Here is a 17,881-nt window from a genome sequence, read left to right as displayed (position 1 = left end):
GAGTGCACGACCTCATGATTTGGTTTATTGGTTTTAAGTGAGGATTTGACTTTAAAACATGAGTTAAATGCTCCTGAAGATTGATCTTTCAAGACTCAGATTTCACCACTTCCAAGCAGCCTTCTATGACTTTTCTTCAACTTCATTCTCTGCTGGGTGGCTGCCCCATCTTTTTACTTTTTAAGACTATATGTACATATCATAGCTCTTGTCACTGTGGGCTGCGATTGGCTGCTCAACTGTTTTTCATTCCATAGGGTGCACACTCCTCGAGGGCAAGCACTGGGTCTCATGGTCTCTATTGTATACCCTGAACCCAGCACATGGAGGGACTCCATTATGAACATTCTGAATCTGTTGAATGAATGAGGTTTTCTAAGATTCAAGAGTGAGGCTTTTTTTCTTGTAACTCTCACCTTTCTTCTGCACTCAATAAAGCTCAGTAAAGCATTCTATCCTAAAATAGCTGAACCAAACAAAACTAACAGCTCTAGGTAAGATCTTGACAAGATAATAAAAATCCTGATTTGAGGGCAAAATCTTGAATTTAAAGGTGAATGAAGCTCTGATGACAGGCTACATCTGCCTTTCAATATCAGATTCCCTGCTCTGTCTAGTTAACTTTACAAGGTGGAACATAACTGTTTTTCTCTTATACTACAGTCTTAATCAGCCCTCACTGTCTTTATTTTTTAAATATAAATTTATTTATTTTAATTAGATGCTAATTACTTTACAATACTGTATTGGTTTTGCCATACATCAACATGAATCCACCACAGGTATACACGTGCTCCCCATCCTGAACCCCCCTCCCACCTCCCTCCTCATACCATGCCTCTGGGTCATCCCAGTGCACCAGCCCCAAGCATCCTGTATCCCGCATTGAACCTGGACCGGCAATTCATTTCATATATGATATTATACGTGTTTCAATGCCATTCTCCCAAATCATCCAACCCTCTCCCTCTCCCACAGAGTCCAAAAGACTGTTCTATACATCTGTGTCTCTTTTGCTGTCTCGCATACAGGGTTATCGTTACCATCTTTCTAAATTCCATATATATGCGTTAGCATACTGTATTGGTGTTTTTCTTTCTGGCTTACTTCACTCTGTATAATAGGCTCCAGTTTCATCCACCTCATTAGAACTGATTCAAATGTATTCTTTTTAATGGCTGAGTAATACTCCATTGTGTATATGTACCACAGCTTTCTTATCCATTCATCTGCTGATGGACATCTAGGTTGCTTCCATGTCCTGGCTATTATAAACAGTGCTGCAATGAACATTAGCCCTGACTGTCTTTTAAAAGTCATTTACAGCAGGGACCAGAGTAGCAAACTACAAGAGGAATAGAAATGGGGGAGCCTGGCAAAGTGGGAGCTCTCCCTTAAGGGAATCCACATCTCCTTCCTGGAGACCTCTTGCCAATGTGTGATAAGTTCCTGTTATTCTCCCAAATTAAAAACTTTAATCTTCCTATTTCTTAGGAGAGACACTCCTTATCCAAGCCTAAGGTGATTAATCCCTCGTGTAATATTGGGTAAAATTACCTGATCCTGATTAGTCGGAGTCCTGGAGTCACTAAGGGCTTTCCTTGTGGCTCAGCTGGTAAAGAATATGCCTACAATGAAAGAGACTTGGGTTCGATCCCTGGGTGCTGCAGTCCATGGGGTTGCAAAGGGTCAGACACGACTGAGCAACTGAACGGAACTGGAGACACTAAAGTACCATTTGGACTCTAAAACTGAGATAAATCACACACATGGACTCATCACTGGAGCTCTCTGCTGGGTGGCTGCCCCATCTTTTTACTTTTTAAGGCTGTAGGTACATATCGTAGCTCTTGCCACTGTGGGCTGCGATTGGCTGCTCACCTGTTTTTCATTCCATAGGGTGCACACTCCTCGAGGGCAAGCCCTGGCTCTCATGGTCTGTATTAAATACCCTGAACCCAGCACATGGAGGGACTCCATTGTGAACATTCTGAATCTTAGGAAGGAGATTCCTAAGTTCCTCTTAGGAAGGAGAGGGGGTTAAGAATAGGAGATTTGGAGTCATAGTCACCCGAGCTCAAAACCTGGCTCTGTTGCTTATTTGCTATGTGCTTTTTCAAAAGAATTATTGATACTGCTAAACCTATCTCCTCCTCTGCAAAATAGGGTATAGGCGCATCATACCAGCTCGCAGGGTGGTTGTAAAGATTCAGTGAGGTTTGCAGCATGTAGCCTGCTTAGCGGACTCCATGGCATATGAGAAAGTGCTTAGTGAAAATACTACCACCAAAGACTTGCTGCGGGCAATTCTGTTTTTATCACACTCCTGGACGCAAGGCAGCAGGGGTATCCTTCAGGATCTACTGCCGTGTGGTTACCAGGGAAACCACCCTCAAAGCCTGCACTCGGGGCTCTGGCACCGCTGAGAGGCCCAGCACTAGGCAGGCCACAAGCTCTGACCTTGTTTAGCTGCTGCCTCCCTCCACCTCCACCCTCAGCTTTTTACCCTTCTAGACCCAGCTCCTGGGTCACTCCGTCTCTGTAACCTTACCTTGGCACCCAGAACAGATGAATCCCTCCCCTTGACCCTGGAGACACGTCACCCTCGCACTTACAGTTGGCTGTCTCCCCTGCCAGCCTCTGAGCACTGGGAACTCAGGGACCACGCCTCCCTCATCTTCATCTCTCAGTACCTACTTTACACTTGGCATTTAGTAGGCCATCAGCCGATGCTTCTAAAAGCAAAATGTAGGCAGTGCTGTAAACATTTACTTAGAGAGAACCCTTCTACCTCTTGACTCCCGTTTCTCCATCCTGGTTACATCCCTCGGAAGAGCAATACAAAGGGAAAGAAGTGGGCAGCGATGCCCTTTCAACACCGTCTAAGCTCAGAAGCACGCAGCAGGGAGATATTCATTGTTAAATCATCAGTACAAGTGGCCTTTGAATAGAGACAGGAGGGAAGTAAGTCCTGTGGGGACACTCCAGCCAGCCAGTGTGAAGTTGTGGTTTGAGGTAAGTTTGGCCAAGTACTTGCTCCTTTGATATGGACAGCTCTCCCTCGATGAGTGGTCCACGGGGAGGCACCTCCCCCATCCTCCAGATTTTGTATGGATGGAGCTTTGAAACAGTCCCTGATAATTTTTGCCTCTCAAGTCCCCTGCCAGTACTGTGTTAAAAGAGTAAAAAATAATTCACAAAGTTCAAAGGAATGTCAAGGTGGGACAGATCTATAGCATCCACTGTGCATCTCAAAGGATACGTCCTTGGAGCCGTAGAGGTGAGTCCTCTGGACTGGGCAGCTGCTTCCAGTAGGAATGTATTTATGTGTATGTGCCCAGGGGTCTGCGGGGAGGTTGTAACTGAGCTCTTGTTCTGCTCTGGACCTTACACACAGGGAAGATGGTCTCACGGTGTGAGAAACCTCCAAATTTTCTAGGGCCAAGTTTATTTTTTTTTATTTTATTTTTAAACTTTACAATATTGTATTAGTTTTGCCAAATATCGAAATGAATCCGCTACAGGTATACCTGTGTTCCCCATCGTGAGCCCTCCTCCCTCCTCCCTCCCCATACCCTCCCTCTGGGTCGTCCCAGTGCACCAATAAGAGATCATTCTTGGTATTACAGTCTGTAGTTCCAGGGGCAAGCAATGCTAATCAGAGTTAGGTCCTATACTGTTGCGAGATGGAAGCTGGAGGTCGAGGTGGTACACAAGACAGAGAGGCCATTTCCTCATCTCTGCCTTCTTCTGGGGGGCAGGGGGACGAGGATGAGCATGGCTGGATCTTGTCTGCAAAGATCAGAGATAGAAACCCCCCAAATTAATTACAGAATTGTGAGTTCTGTAAGAAGCGGTGACCTTCCCTGTCCTGGTTAGCAGTGCCAAAGCTTCCTGACCTAGTACACCTGACCTGAGCAGAGCACAGCCACACAGAGACGAAGGACCAAAGACCACTCCTGGCTGGTCTCTGAGGGGCCCAGAAGATGTACTGAGCCTGTGGATTAAGGCTGCAGACTGTGTATCAGATCCAGGGCCCCAGGCTTGCCAGGAAGTGCCAGAGTGATGAGCAAAGAAGTACATTCTATCAGGGGGACGCAGATTTGGGGCTAGTACTCATGGATCAGAAGTCAATGGAATCAAGTGTCTCTTTATTAGATACTGTTAGAGTTTCCATCTGCAACCACAATGGAGTATACAGTTTACAAGATAGATTAGTGGCCAGGAGTTTACAGGAAAGAGGCTAAATATATTTTATCATAACCAGTCCCAAAGGGAGACTTTCCCCAGTCCCCACCCTCAGATCAATGTCAGAGGAGTAACTATCAGAAAGAGGACAGAGGGGGAAAGACCCCATCAGAACTAGCCGCAGCCACCTATGTTGGGAGGGGCCACTTTGAATTAAATATACAACATTGAAAATTTAAAATGAACAGAACTAAGTCTTGGTAACTAGAATGAGACTGTTATAATTACCAAAAGTGAATTAAAAGTTATAGGATTGGACTGAGATGCCTTAAAGGGAGCCACCACCCAGTGGGAAAACGGGGACTTTGATAGAAGACAATGGGAAAAAAGCTGGAAAAAAAAAATCAATTCACACTTCTGTGCTATTGAGTCAGATTGCTTCCTAAACTGGTCATGTGTGTATGTATGTGTGTATAGCTATGCTCTGCTTTTTCTAAAAGTTATTCAAGTGACTTTAAAAGATGAATGTGTCTATACAAGGTCAATTCATTTGTAGATAACCCAGTACCATGACTGGGCTTGGGTTAAGAACTTCTTTAGAGCATGAATGGAGAAGGGAATGGCAACTCACTCCAGTATTCTTGCCTGGAGAGTCCCATGGACAGAAGAGTCTGGCAGGCTACAGTCCACGGGCTTGCAAAGAGTTGAACACCACTGACTAACACACACTCGGAGCATGAACTTTGTCCATTAAGTTTGAACATCACCCAGTTCATTGGCTTAACCAAAGGGGGTATAACACAAACCCCATCAATGAGAATGACAGAGTGGCTGTGGTCACAACACGAGTTAACCGTGCTCCTTGTACTTAGGATACTGTTATGCATTCATGCTTTTTACTAGTATGAAAAATCCTGCAGAAGTCTTTCTGGATATGAGCTTCCTGACACTCTCCTGAATGTGTTTACTGGTGTTTTGTGGGTTTGTGGGGGAAGCATCTTCTTCTTGGTGGTGCTTCAGTGGTGCTGTGTCAGCTGAAGCTGCCCACTGAAGCTAAAGGAAGAAGCCTTTCTGGAGGAGGTCACAGAAATCTTGTGGGCTTTCTTTTAAAATAAATTTAGATCTACAGAAGAGAAAATAGTACAGAACGTTACATATTATAAATACATCTTTTGTTTCCAGAACATTACCGACTGGGGACACTTCAACGTTTACTTACATAACAAATTGCCAGACGCAGGTATTAGTTTCTGCTAACCCCTCCCCCCGACCCTGCCCAGTCCATAATGTGTTAACATCTAACATATTCATAGCGTGTACATGTGTGCTAAGTGACTTCAGCCATGTCCGACTCTTTGCGACCCTATGATTGTATCCTGCCAGGCTCCTCTGTCCATGGGATTCTCCAGGCAAGAATACTGGAGTGGGTTGCCATGTCCTCCTCCAGGGGCTCTTCCTGGCCCAGGGATGAAATCCTTGTCTCTTATGTCTCCTGCATTAGCAGGCGGGTTCTTTATTTCTAGCGCCCCTGGGAAGCCCACTCATAGTACATTTGTCAAAACTAAGAAATTAGCAATCCTATTGACTAAATAAAACTTTACCCAGTTTCTCCATGAGTGCCCCTTTCTGTTCTAGTATTCAATCCAGGCTACCCACATCGCATCCTGTTGTCTGATTTCTGTACTTTTAGAGGAGACAACTTCCAAGGTGAGGCTTCTCCTCCTGAAGTCTGTTTCCCTGGCCGCTGGACTTGGCATCAGGAGAAAAGGGTGGAGGCCAAGAATATGCAGTGCAGGTCTTTAAACCTCTCTGCCTGGAGGTCATAAGTCAACCAGAAGGCTCCTGCCCAGTTGCCTGTACCCCTCCCCATCTTATCAAGTCACCTGAGACGGATTCTGGTGGTTCCTGCAGTTTTTATTTGAAAGGGCCTGGCTAAAGTAGCAAAGTGTCTGGATTCTACCTCCACTGGATTGAGAAGATGCTGAAGCGCCAGAAACAGGAGGCTGGACTTTATGTTCTGCTGCCGCCACCTTCCAGTCTTTCCCCTTCTTCCTTTCAACTTCTGCTTCTCCAGACAGGCATTTGCCTCTTTGCTGGCAAGTCCATTTCTCTTTTACCCTGCTCTTCTCTGTATTCAAGGAGCTAATGCCTGCAAACCCCATGCCCCTTTGCCAACAGAGAAGGACGAGCTCAGCCCAAGGGAGGCACTGGCCAGAGACCAGGGAGCAGAAGGAAGAGAGACCTCCCTCCCCCTCTCTGCTTGTGGGGGCAGCTCTAGGAGTGGCCGGGCAGCTCTTCATGGCTCCCTCTCTTGCCAGGGGCCCTGCTCTGGCTCTGATGCTCCCTTTGCCCTTTTCCCCTCCAGCAGTCAAAGTGGTAGCTACTCCCCACTGTTGCTCATCTCTGGGTTGCTTCAGTGTCTCCTATGTGGCTTTTAAACTTTTCTGACACCTTTGTAACTAGTTCTCCATATTAAGTACCCTCTATAAAAACTACCTGGGGTGGATTCTGCTTTCCTTGCCAGACTATAAGATTGGTACAGATACCCCAATCATCACTTCCTTCTCCTCCTTTCCTGCACTAGCAGAGGAACTGGGGGGGGCGGGGGGACAAAGCCCCACTAATTCTGCTCAAGGGATTTGTCATCACAGGCAGGGAAGGGGCTTCTGGGCTCAGTGGCATAAATGTGGACAGAAAGCCCTACTTTATTCCTTCATCTTAAGCTCTTGCCAATAACCCTGAGTGTGACCTGGTGATAAGCGCTGGTCTGTATTCCATCAAACCAAGAAAATATTGCATTCAAGTATTCTTCACCTATAAAAATGGCAATTTCACTTGACTCTACTTAATAGAGAAAGAAGCAGATAAGGAATAGATAACAAGTAAATTGTCCATGATGACTTACAGCAAATAATAAGGCTAACACTTACTTTTTAACATGTGGAAGGCATCCTAAGGTACTTTAAATAGTAGTAACACTGGAAAATTCATCCACGATGCCTGATCTAAGTGTTTTGTGTATATTGAGTCATTTAATCTTCAAAAAACCCTGCAAGGTCAGTACTACTTCGTCCTGTTTTATAGATTAGGCACAGAGAGGTTAAATAACTTGCCTAAAGTCACACTATAAGTGGCAGGGTCAGGATTTCAAGCCTGGGAGCTTGGCTCAGAAACATATTCCCTGCCCTATGACACTATACATTGTCTTGAAGCAGATATTGTTACATCCACTTTACAGATGGGAAACTGAGAATCAGAGAGGTTGGACAACTTGCCCTAAGTCACACAGCTGCTGCTGCTGCTGCTGCTAAGTCGCGTCAGTCGTGTCCGACTCTGTGCGACCCCATAGACGGCAGCCCACCAGGCTCCCCTGTCCCTGGGATTCTCCAGGCAAGAACACTGGAGTGGGTGGCCATTTCCTTCAACGCATGAAAGTGAAAAGTGAAAGTGAAGTCACTCAGTTGTGTCCAACTCTTTGCGACACCATGGGCTGCAGCCCACCAGGCTCCTCCATCCATGGGATTTTCCAGGCAAGAGATGTGCTAAAATGCCATTAAAACCCAGTGCCATCCAACTGCAAAGCATAAATGCTCCCCCCTTCCATGTTCCATCTCTCTCCGGCTTGCCCTGAGAGGTCTCTACCACTCCTCTTCACTGGGCTCCCTTGTCTCTGCCACAAAAGATAATAATGTACATATTTCATTGCATCTGCACATCAAAAACTCTTGCAGCATTTATTGAGTTTTCTTCTCTGTGGTGCCCAGGAGACTTACTTGTGTGTATAACCAATTTCGAAGTAAATCACTGTGTTTGTGTTAAGACCTCTGCCACGTACAGGGTCTAAGTAGCTCTTTTGTTCCCAGACCTGTTCTCACTCCCTCTACTTACGCCTTCAAAAATTGGGCATTTAATATGGCCTTGATTACACAGTTTATGTTTTATATTTGTGTAGTGCCAAGAAACACAGGTATTATTTCTATGCATAGTAAGCTTCTATTCTGTTTCTTAGAAATGCAGGGCAGGATTTGTATGATATTTTTCTGTTCAAAGATCAGAAATGTTAATACGAAAGATCAAGATGTTAATACTATCAACGTTGAACTGCAAGGGGTTGTAGTACTTAAATTGGCCACAGGAGGGCTCTATTTCTTTGTCCCGCAGGTCCACAGCAATAACAGCTTTTGGGGCCACAGATGTGAAATGCTATTCTGGACACAGTAATTAAACCACACGTAGTGCAATTTATCAAAAATAAGTGAAATTGTTTGTTTAATGGAATTATAAATTCTATCATTTCTTTAATCTCCAAACACAAAGAGGAAAACCTTTTAATAAAATGAATTTGTTTTCCAGCAGGAATTCACAGGAATCTCCCCATTCCTATTTGGATAGTAGTCTTGAAAAATACTAATTCCATATTAAATTACTTAACCCCCCCCTTTTTTGTGATTGAGTGTTCCAATGAATCTTTCTGAAAAAATGGATAATAACTGAAATGCCGCCTAATCTTGAACGTCATTCTAAGGCTGGATATCAGTCAGGGTCTATGCAGGAAAACAAAAACCACATTTGAAATTTCAACAGAAAGAATTGAAGATGGAGAATTGATCACACAGGTGTGAGAGGGCTGAGGGAGCAAAAAGGGGACAACCGAGGTAATCAACATCATTACCGGTGAGAGTAGCAACTGCTCTTGGGGTTGAGGAAACAGAGGAGGAAGTGGGATTATCAAAACCTAGATGCTCCAGGGAAGGGACTTGGTTATGCCTGTACTCCTAAGAGGGTGAAAGGAAGCTGCTTTAAGCAACTCTGACACTGGATGGACCTCGTCAATGCCAAGGTGAAGGGTCCCTGTGAGGCAAAGTTCCTAAGAGCAGCAGGTCTCCACCCTACCCCAATTCCAGCCTTTTGGTATCTCGCTAGTGCCCCCTACAGGCAGAGCACAACCAGGAGCCAACTGTTCAAAGAGAGGGGTCAGTCCTCACATCACTGAGCAGAACATCAGTTCAGTTCAGTTCAGTTCAGTGACTCAGTCGTGTCCGACTCTTTGACACCCCATGAATCGCAGCACACCAGGCCTCCCTGTCCATCACCAACTCCCGGAGTTCACCCAGACTCACGTCCATCAAGTCAGTGATGCCATCCAGCCATCTCATCCTCTGTCATCCCCTTCTCCTCCTGCCCCCAATCTCTCCCAGCATCAGAGTCTTTTCCAATGAGTCAACTCTTCGCATGAGGTAGCCAAAGTACTGGAGTTTCAGCTTTAGCATCATTCCTTCCAAAGAAATCCCAGGGCTGATCTCCTTCAGAATGGACTGGTTGGATCTCCTTGCAGTCCAAGGGACATAGAAAGGTAGTTTTGGAGCGTGGATCACTCCCTTGGCTATTCAGCTAAGGTACACACTTTTCCTACATGTTTAAAGTTCCATACAAAAATGATAGCTTCTTGGTTTGGCTGTAGATGATATCATGTTCATTACCTTTTAGTATGGACATGGGTGTACTATGTAATGGGTTTTCCCAAGTGTCACTAGTGGTAAAGAACCTGCCTGCCAATGCAGGAGATGTAAGACACCCAGGTTTGATCCCTGGGTTGGGAAGCCCCTGGAGAAGGGAATGGCAACCCACTCTAGTATTCTTGCCTGGAGAATCCCATGGACAGAGGAACCTGGTAGGCTACAGTCCATAGTGTTGCAAAGAGTTGGACACGACTAAAGCAACTTAGCATGAACTATGTAATAGGGACTTCCCAGGTGGCGCTAGAAGGAAAGGACTTGTCTGACACTGTAGGAAACATAAGAGATGCAGATTGGATCCCTGGGTCAGGAAGATCCCCTGGAGAAGGAAATGGCAACTCACTCCAGTATTCTGACCTAAAGAATCCCATGGACAGAGGAGCCTGGTGGGCTACAGTCCATAGGGTTGCAAAGAGTCAGACACAACTGAAGCTACTTAGCATGCACGTACATAAAACAGCCACTTCCAAAATCAGATTCTAGCTGATGTACTATGTAATACCCTGGAGAATCCCTTAGTTCTAGAGAACGGTCTTGTATAATAGGAAACTGATGTCCCTCAGTACATAATGAGGATCCACCAGTACAGAAACCCCTTCTCCCCTAGCAAGTTCAGCAGGAAGGGGAGCACCAGTTGGCAGTCATGGCTTTCACATCAGTGCAGCAGTTCCATGTCACCTGATGGAAGCTTTTCTCCGTATGAAATTGGACCTCAGAGACAGAAGAGCCCAGAGTTGCAGGCACGGAAAGCAAATATGCTGTGACTGGATATTCGGTGACATAGTGAGAAAAGCCACTCCCACTTTTACCCTTGATCCTGGACCTATGGCTTTGGGAGAAATGTATTGGCAACTGATTCAAAGCATATGTGCTGCTGCAGCTAAGTCACTTCAGTCGTGTCCGACTCTGTACGACCCCATAGACGGCAGCCCACCAGGTTCCCCATCCCTGGGATTCTCCAGGCAAGAACACTGGAGTGGGTTGCCATTTCCTTCTCCAATGCATGAAAGTGAAAAGTGAAAGTGAAGTCGCTCAGTCTTGTCCCACCTTCAGCGACCCCATGGACTGCAGCCTACCAGGCTCCTCCATCCATGGGATTTTCCAGGCAAGAGTACTGGAGTGGGTTGCCATTGCCTTCTCCGCAAAGCATATGTGGCATCCTATTAATTAGAACTCTGACCTTCAGGTGATTCTCCCAAATTGGGCTGTAACTGAGTCTTCCACAGCCCATTCTGCCTTCTACAAGGCCAGCTGCTCCTGGGTGATGGGGTACATGGTGAATGTCGAGTCGTGTCTGACTCTTTGTGACCCCATGGACTATATAATCCCTGAAATTCTCTAGGCCAGAATACTGGAGTGAGTAGCCTTTCCCTTCTCCAGGGGATCTTCTCAACCCAGGGATTGAACCTAGGTCTCCCGCATTGCAGGCAGATTCTTTACCACTTGAGCCACAAGGGAAGCCCCTGATATGTGGTGAGCCCAGGGAATTTCATGGTGTGAACCCCATGCAACATCTTTTTCTCTAAGACCTGAGTCCCTTGGTCAGAAGCAATGCTATGTGGAATTCTATGCATGTAAATAAGGCATTAAGCAAATGCGTTGATGAAAATCTTCGTTAAGCATGGGTTTTTTGATGGCCAGTACACATGTTGGCAGAGAATAAGCTGTTGGATAATAGCGTCCAATAAATCAAGTCAGATTTCACCCTCTGTCCTGTCCTTTACCATCTTCCCTACTTTCTTTTTTTGTTTCTAAATGAGATTTTCTGTTTATTTGAGGACAGATATTTATGAAGCCAGAGCCTTGTTGATGCTGAGCTGAGTTTTCACCGTTATTGATGTGAGTCAAGTTTTCACCAGAAAACTTGACAGAGACACATGTCTGTGTCAGAAAGTAAAATGGGGAAGGACAATGGGAGGGGAGGTCACACGTGCATTCAGAGGCAAATGTTTGCCTAAGATTGACTTGGCTTCAGTCTCAGTATTTATTTTGCTGAGCATCATGATTTCATGAAAAATGGTTATTCCACACCCATGCACGTTCAATTGTCACCTATATTTGTGCTTCTCTAAGGAGAAGTATGTAAATACATTGCTTTCCCTCAAAATGACCAAGGACTAAAGCAATTTTCTATTTGTTCAATATTGTTATGGCAACACTGTTGATGTTTGGTGCTAGTTTTCAAGGTGATAATACCTTCAATGTTTTGTGCTAATACCAGACACTAACCCTGCTTGGTGTTTTTACAAGCATTTAAAGAACTGAAACTCACTCCACCCCTGAACATCTTAGGACTGAAATTGTAAGGACCAATTCACAAGTGAGTGTTTATCTAGAAGACACCATCCCCAAGCATCAATTCGGTTCTAGATGGTACCTTGCTTTCCTACAGGAGAAAAAAAAAACCCACCTTCTCTCCTTCTACTTTAGTTGGTTGACTTTTTCACATTTCAGTAGCTTGTTTTGTGGTCAAATTCCCTTCATTCTTATGACTATGGAAAGAAGAAGGTTGAATTTTCTTTAAATATATGTATTCATGATTTTTTTCCCACCAACATTTAATGAGGACCTGCTTTATACTGAGCACTGTGTAGGCACTGAAGATACCTCTGTTATCTTGCACACCATCCTCAGTGAACCAGGAGACTGACAATAACAGAAACAAAAAACCTAATTCCTTGCGTCCTCTGCTCATGGGGATTCCAGGCTCATCCTTGCCTCTCCTGATTTGGGGATGTCCACATGCTTGCAAACAGCGGACTTCCTCTACTTCGCTCTAGGCTGACATACTTTGCATGACCTTGAATTCACCCTCTGTGACCTCACTTCTGGGGAACAAGTAAGGGAAGCACTGGTAAACCCTGACCATTGAAACCAGAACAGCTAGCTCTGCTGTCAGAGTCAAAGGGTGAGGGCAAGGCCAGAAACAGGAAATGACGCTGAAGCGGGCAGGAGCTGTGGGAAGTGAAGAGCGGGGGTCTAAATCTTGCCTTTTATAGGGTGTGGAGACAGGGCTATCACTCAGGATTCTTCACTTTGCTCACTGTCAGCTCCTGGGCACTGCATTCACATAAATCACAGTGTGGCTGGCAGCAGCTCAAGACGTGCAGTGCTCGATCTACGCAACTGTGCTAGCCTGGCTCCCAGGCCTGGTTCGTTTTACCTTGGGCACTAGGGCTACTGTAGTGCCTGGAGGGCTTCACTTGGAAACCAGGATGGGGCAGACATACCAGCATCTTCCTCACCGCTCCATTTCCTTCTGCATCAGAATATGTCAACTCTTTTCCACGTCAGTAGTTTTACCCACTCTCAGAGCTACTGCTGTGCTTAACCCTTGGTTTTATACTGAATCTAGTGATATCCACATTGCATTTATCTCAGCCTTTTTTTCTTTTAAAGGCTGCTTCTTCCTGGAAGAAGGCAGTCTGACGATTCTCCCACTGTGGAGCCTCAGTTCTCTTTAATACCTGCTTCAGTCCTCAGGCTTCAACTTCAACTTGGCCTTCAGCAATTGCCTTTCCTTAATGAGCGTTGTTCTCCTGTGCTGCCTCTGGAATATTCATATTAACTCCTGTTCCCGAAGCTGAACCAGTACTCAGCTTCTAGCTAAGTGTCTTTCCCTGAGGATATTTGATTCCTCATGCAAGCTGATGCCTCAACCCTTTATTCAGGTCCTCTGGTAGTCATTAGGCTAACTCACTACTGTGTCATCCTTCCAGGCATATGGTAGGATTGCACTTAACCCCCCTCTTAGAAGTTCCATGTAGCATGTGACTTGTTCAGTCAATGAAATGTGACAGATTATGACACTTCTGGGCAGAGGCTTTAGAATCTGGGGCATAATATGCCATGCCCTTTCCCCTGATGAGATGATCAAGAAGACACATGTGATGGTGAAGCCAAGAGTATCTGGGTCCTTGAACGACTAATGAGAGCCTGCCTGACAACCACGTTGGACATGTAACATGAGAAATAAACGTGGGTTGTGTGAAGAAACTGAAATTTTGAAGTTACTGCGGCCAAACCTTACCTATCCTGACAGACACAAGGTCCCTGAAAGTCTGGAACTGCAATGAGCACACACAACTCAGGCTTTAGTGCTCTGTGCTCTACCAAACCGATATGGTAGTCCAAAAAGCAGCCAAGTGAAAACGACAGCAATTATCCTTTACTGAAATCATTTCTCACCTTCACAGTCATCACTTCTGCCATCTTGAAAGAGGTCAATAGACTGATCTTGGGTGCTGTGACTGCCACAGTGATGCAACTGCAGAGAGGGAGGAAAGAAGGACAGTGGCACGCTGCCTTGCAGTCCTGGCTTACAGAAGAACTAAGCTGTTTCCAAAGGGCTTTATGGTTCACCTAAGCCAGAACAACAGGACTCTGGCTCATTGTCTGGAATGACAAAAGCAAACATCATTCCTGAGGCAGGAATATAACAAAAATGCCAAAGTTGGAAAGAGTGACTGTGCCCAGGGTTTCTTATTTGATTCCTTTGCTCCCAATCTTTCCTTTCTGCTCGTCCCCAGATGGGGACCATGATCCGTGATGCTCTCATCCAGGTATGGAATCTGGAGATTTATGACTATAACCAACAGATCTGTTTAGTTAAAATTGCTAAGTTGGCAAATTTCATTTTAGAGCCCTACCCTCCTCAATTCTCAGCCCTCTGAATATTCCCTGCTATATCAAGGCTCCTTCTGGAAATGCTGGCTATCAAACAGCCTCCCTTGGACTGTTGTTAGCTGGTAACTACTTCAACAAACAGCATTGCAGCATCTCTTCATTCTGCATGCCTCATGTGAGAGGCTCTGGGGGTAGAGAGATGGTAAGGTCACTGACTTACAGCCTTGCGCAGGGCTGATGGGTCATGTGCAATGGGCCCAGTCCAGCCTGCCACAGGCTTGGTGGAGTTTCTTGGAACACAGCCATGCCCATTCACTCACATGCCATCTGGGGCTGCTATGGGACTACCTCTGCAGAAGTTAATATTGCAGTTGCAGTGGAGACCATGTGGTCCACATAACCTAAAATATCTACCATCTGGTCATTTTCAGAAAAAGTTTGCTGACCCCTGTCGAGTGGACAATTGGCCTTCTAGGGGAGTTTGCATTGTTGTCACGGTTCTCTTAAAGGACAATTCTGTGAGACTCAAGGGTATTATGTTAATGGGGGAAATTCAGGCATAGGGAGCTATTTTGAGGAAGGAAGTCATGTCTAGCTGCTGTCAAACCATACATGTCAGGCAGCTGCCTGCTCTATCAGTCCAGGAAAGTGGAGTACTGCTTCCAAATCCCTGTGCAAAACAGCGTGCGTAGTGGAGCAGAGGCTGCTTGGCTTTCATGGCTGGGGCTGGTTCCATGGAAGAAGAGGCGAGCACATCCTCTCTGTTGCTCCGGAGGCCCCTTGGCTTCAGGGTGGCCACAGGAGCCGAGTCTGCCTTCTTTACTCCTCTGGGTTTTCTGATGACGGCAGAGTGAATGATTTGTGAGCACTAAAGAAGGGTTTCATTCATAGCTCTCTCTCTCCACCGGCACAAATGGGGAGTTTCCATTGTTCTTTTTTTTTTTTCCTGCTCAGGGGAAAATGGAAAAAACCAAGGCAGGCTCGGGTGGGAAGGCTTTTCCTGCACTGTGTTCACTCCAGGAGTAAGAAGATGGCTGGCTACCCTCTGAATCACCCAGGCTGTCACTGGCCAAGAAGAATCCTGCCCCTGAGAACAGGGGCCAAGCAAGTTTCCTTGCCAGAAGGTCTAACATCTTCTAAGCAACTTGGCCAGTGCTTACTCCTGAAATGGGGCCTGGGCTGAAGCCTCTGCCCTGCATGCGTGTCACCCGGGGGAGGCTGTCAGCACCGGGGCTGTGACTCCTCCCAAGGCTGCAGATGACACTTCTGGCCTGAAGCGAGCTGAGGAGGACCTCTTCTTATTCTGTGATGCTAAGGGGAGGAAAAGCACACAGGGCCTCTGAGCCCTTCTTCCTCCTCTGATGTTGTCATGGAAATGTAGTCATCTCAGCAAACGGGCGGAGTGTCTGGAGAGCGAGGCCATGTCCTAATAGGAGCTATGAGAGGATGTGGTCGCATTACTCTCAGAAACCGTGAAGGAGAGACAGAAAAGTAAATAACAAAGTTTCAAGCAAGATGGATAGTGTGAAGTCTAGAAAAGGCATAAATCCTAGATTTTAGAGAAAGGCATGTCTAGGTTGAAATCTCAACTCTGTGACTTACCAGCTGTGTGACTCTGGGTGTATCCATGATTTCATCCAAAGAACACTAATTGATGGCTTACTATGCACCAAGAATCCTTTTAAGAGCCAAAGATTCAGACTGGCCCAACTTAGAGGAGGTGACCTTTCTCAACCTCACAGAACTTACTCATTCTAATGGAGGAAGACAGACAATAAACTTGAGACACATAAATTAAAAATATAATTTCAAAGAGTGATAGGGGCTGTGAAAAAATGGAATGAAGTGCAAGAGTGATTCAGAGTGCTAGCTCTTTAAGAACGAATGGTCAAGGGAGGCTTCTTGGAGGAGGTGACATTTGAACCAAGATCCAAGGAAGGAGGAAGAGGATTGCAGGAAGAGGGGAGTATTAGTGCAAAGTGCACTGCTCACTTGAGGCTCTGAGCATCAGCTTTTTTGTCTATAATTGGGGGAAAATTCACTTAATGGGATTGTTGTTATATAAAAACAAGGGCTTCCTGGGTGCCCCCCCTCCCAAATCCAATGGTTAAATGAGACAACACATGCCAAGTATTTAGAATAATCTTTTGTGCATACATGAATGAATGAATGGTGAGAGGGCTTTGAGGTAGTAAGTACAACATGAAATTGAGTTTGTTTGGGAACTTGACCAGCAGGAATAAACACAGAACCCCAAACGGCTGACCTTTCCCCGAGTAAGAAAGAATTTCTCCTGTCTATGCCTTCTTTGAACTAGGGCTCACTTTTTTCCTAACCAAAACATCAGCTCTTCCTGAGCCTCAAGCCTGCCAGCAATTGGATGCACTTACCCCTTCAGCTCGGAGAAGGCAATGGCACCCCACTCCAGTACTCTTGCCTGAAAAATCCCATGGATGGAGGAGCCTGGTAGGCTGCAGTCCATGGGGTCGCTGAGTCGGACCTGACTGAGCGACTTCACTTTCGCTTTTCACTTTCATGCATTGGAGAAGGAAACGGCAACCCACTCCAGTGTTCTTGCCTGGAGAATCCCAGGGACGGGGGAGCCTAGTGGGCTGCCGTCTATGGGGTCGTACAGAGTCGGACACGACTAAAGCGACTTAGCAGCAGCAGCAGCAACCCCTTCAGCTCTCCCAGTTCCCAGGTCATCAGATCAGGTGGAAACTAAACCATCTGCTCTCCAGTGCCTTCAACCTGCTGACACAGTCTTGCTGATCATGGGACTTGCCAGCTTGCATAACCATGCATTGCACTGTGGTGCTGGAGAAGACTCTTGAGAGTCCCTTGGACTGCAAGGAGTTCCAACCAGTCCATCCTAAAGGAAATCAACCCTGAATATTCATTAGAAGGACTGATACTGAAGCTCCAGTACTTTGACCACCTGATGCGAAAAGTCAACTCATTGGAGAAGACCTTGATGCTGGGAAAGATTGAAGGCAGGAGGATAAGGGGGCTACAGAGGATGAGATTGTTGGATGACATCATTGACTCAATGGACATGAGTTTGAGCAAACTCTGGGAGATAGTGAAGGACAGGGAAGCCTGGTGTGCTGCAGTCTATGGGGTCTCAAAGAGTCAGACAGGACTTAGTGACTGAACAACAACAAAATAACCACGCAAGCCAATTTCCTGTAATGAATCTCTCTCTCTCTCTCTTTCTCTCTCTGTGTATCCTATTGGTTCTGTTTCCCTGGAGAATGCTGAATTAACACAAGGGCCCATTCGGAGGGATTCCTTTGTTTTTTTCTAAGATTCTTTTTTTCTTTGATGTGGACCATTTTTCAAGTATTGAATTTGTAAAAATATTGCTCTTGTTTACTGTTTTGGCTTTTTGGCCACGAGGCATATGGGACCTCAGATCCCTGACCAGGGATCGAACCAACCCCATGCATTAGAAGGTGAAGTTTTAACCACTGGACCACCAGGGAAGTCCCCAGGATCCCTTTTAATTTAATCACATCTATAAAGGTCCTATCTCCAAATAAAGCCACATT

At 45.8% G+C, this 17,881-nt stretch overlaps 1 pseudogene; it reads right to left on the bottom strand.

Annotated features, from left to right (window-relative positions):
- The window catches only part of LOC109560029 (mitochondrial-processing peptidase subunit beta-like), a 71,201-nt pseudogene extending 56,565 nt beyond the window's left edge, over positions 1-14,636 (bottom strand).
- Positions 14,637-17,881: the final 3,245 nt, after the last annotated feature.

The sequence above is a fragment of the Bos indicus genome, chromosome 6, assembly GCF_029378745.1.
Source record: "Bos indicus isolate NIAB-ARS_2022 breed Sahiwal x Tharparkar chromosome 6, NIAB-ARS_B.indTharparkar_mat_pri_1.0, whole genome shotgun sequence".
Lineage (NCBI taxonomy): Eukaryota > Metazoa > Chordata > Mammalia > Artiodactyla > Bovidae > Bos > Bos indicus.
This window is presented reverse-complemented; position numbering and strand designations above follow the sequence as displayed.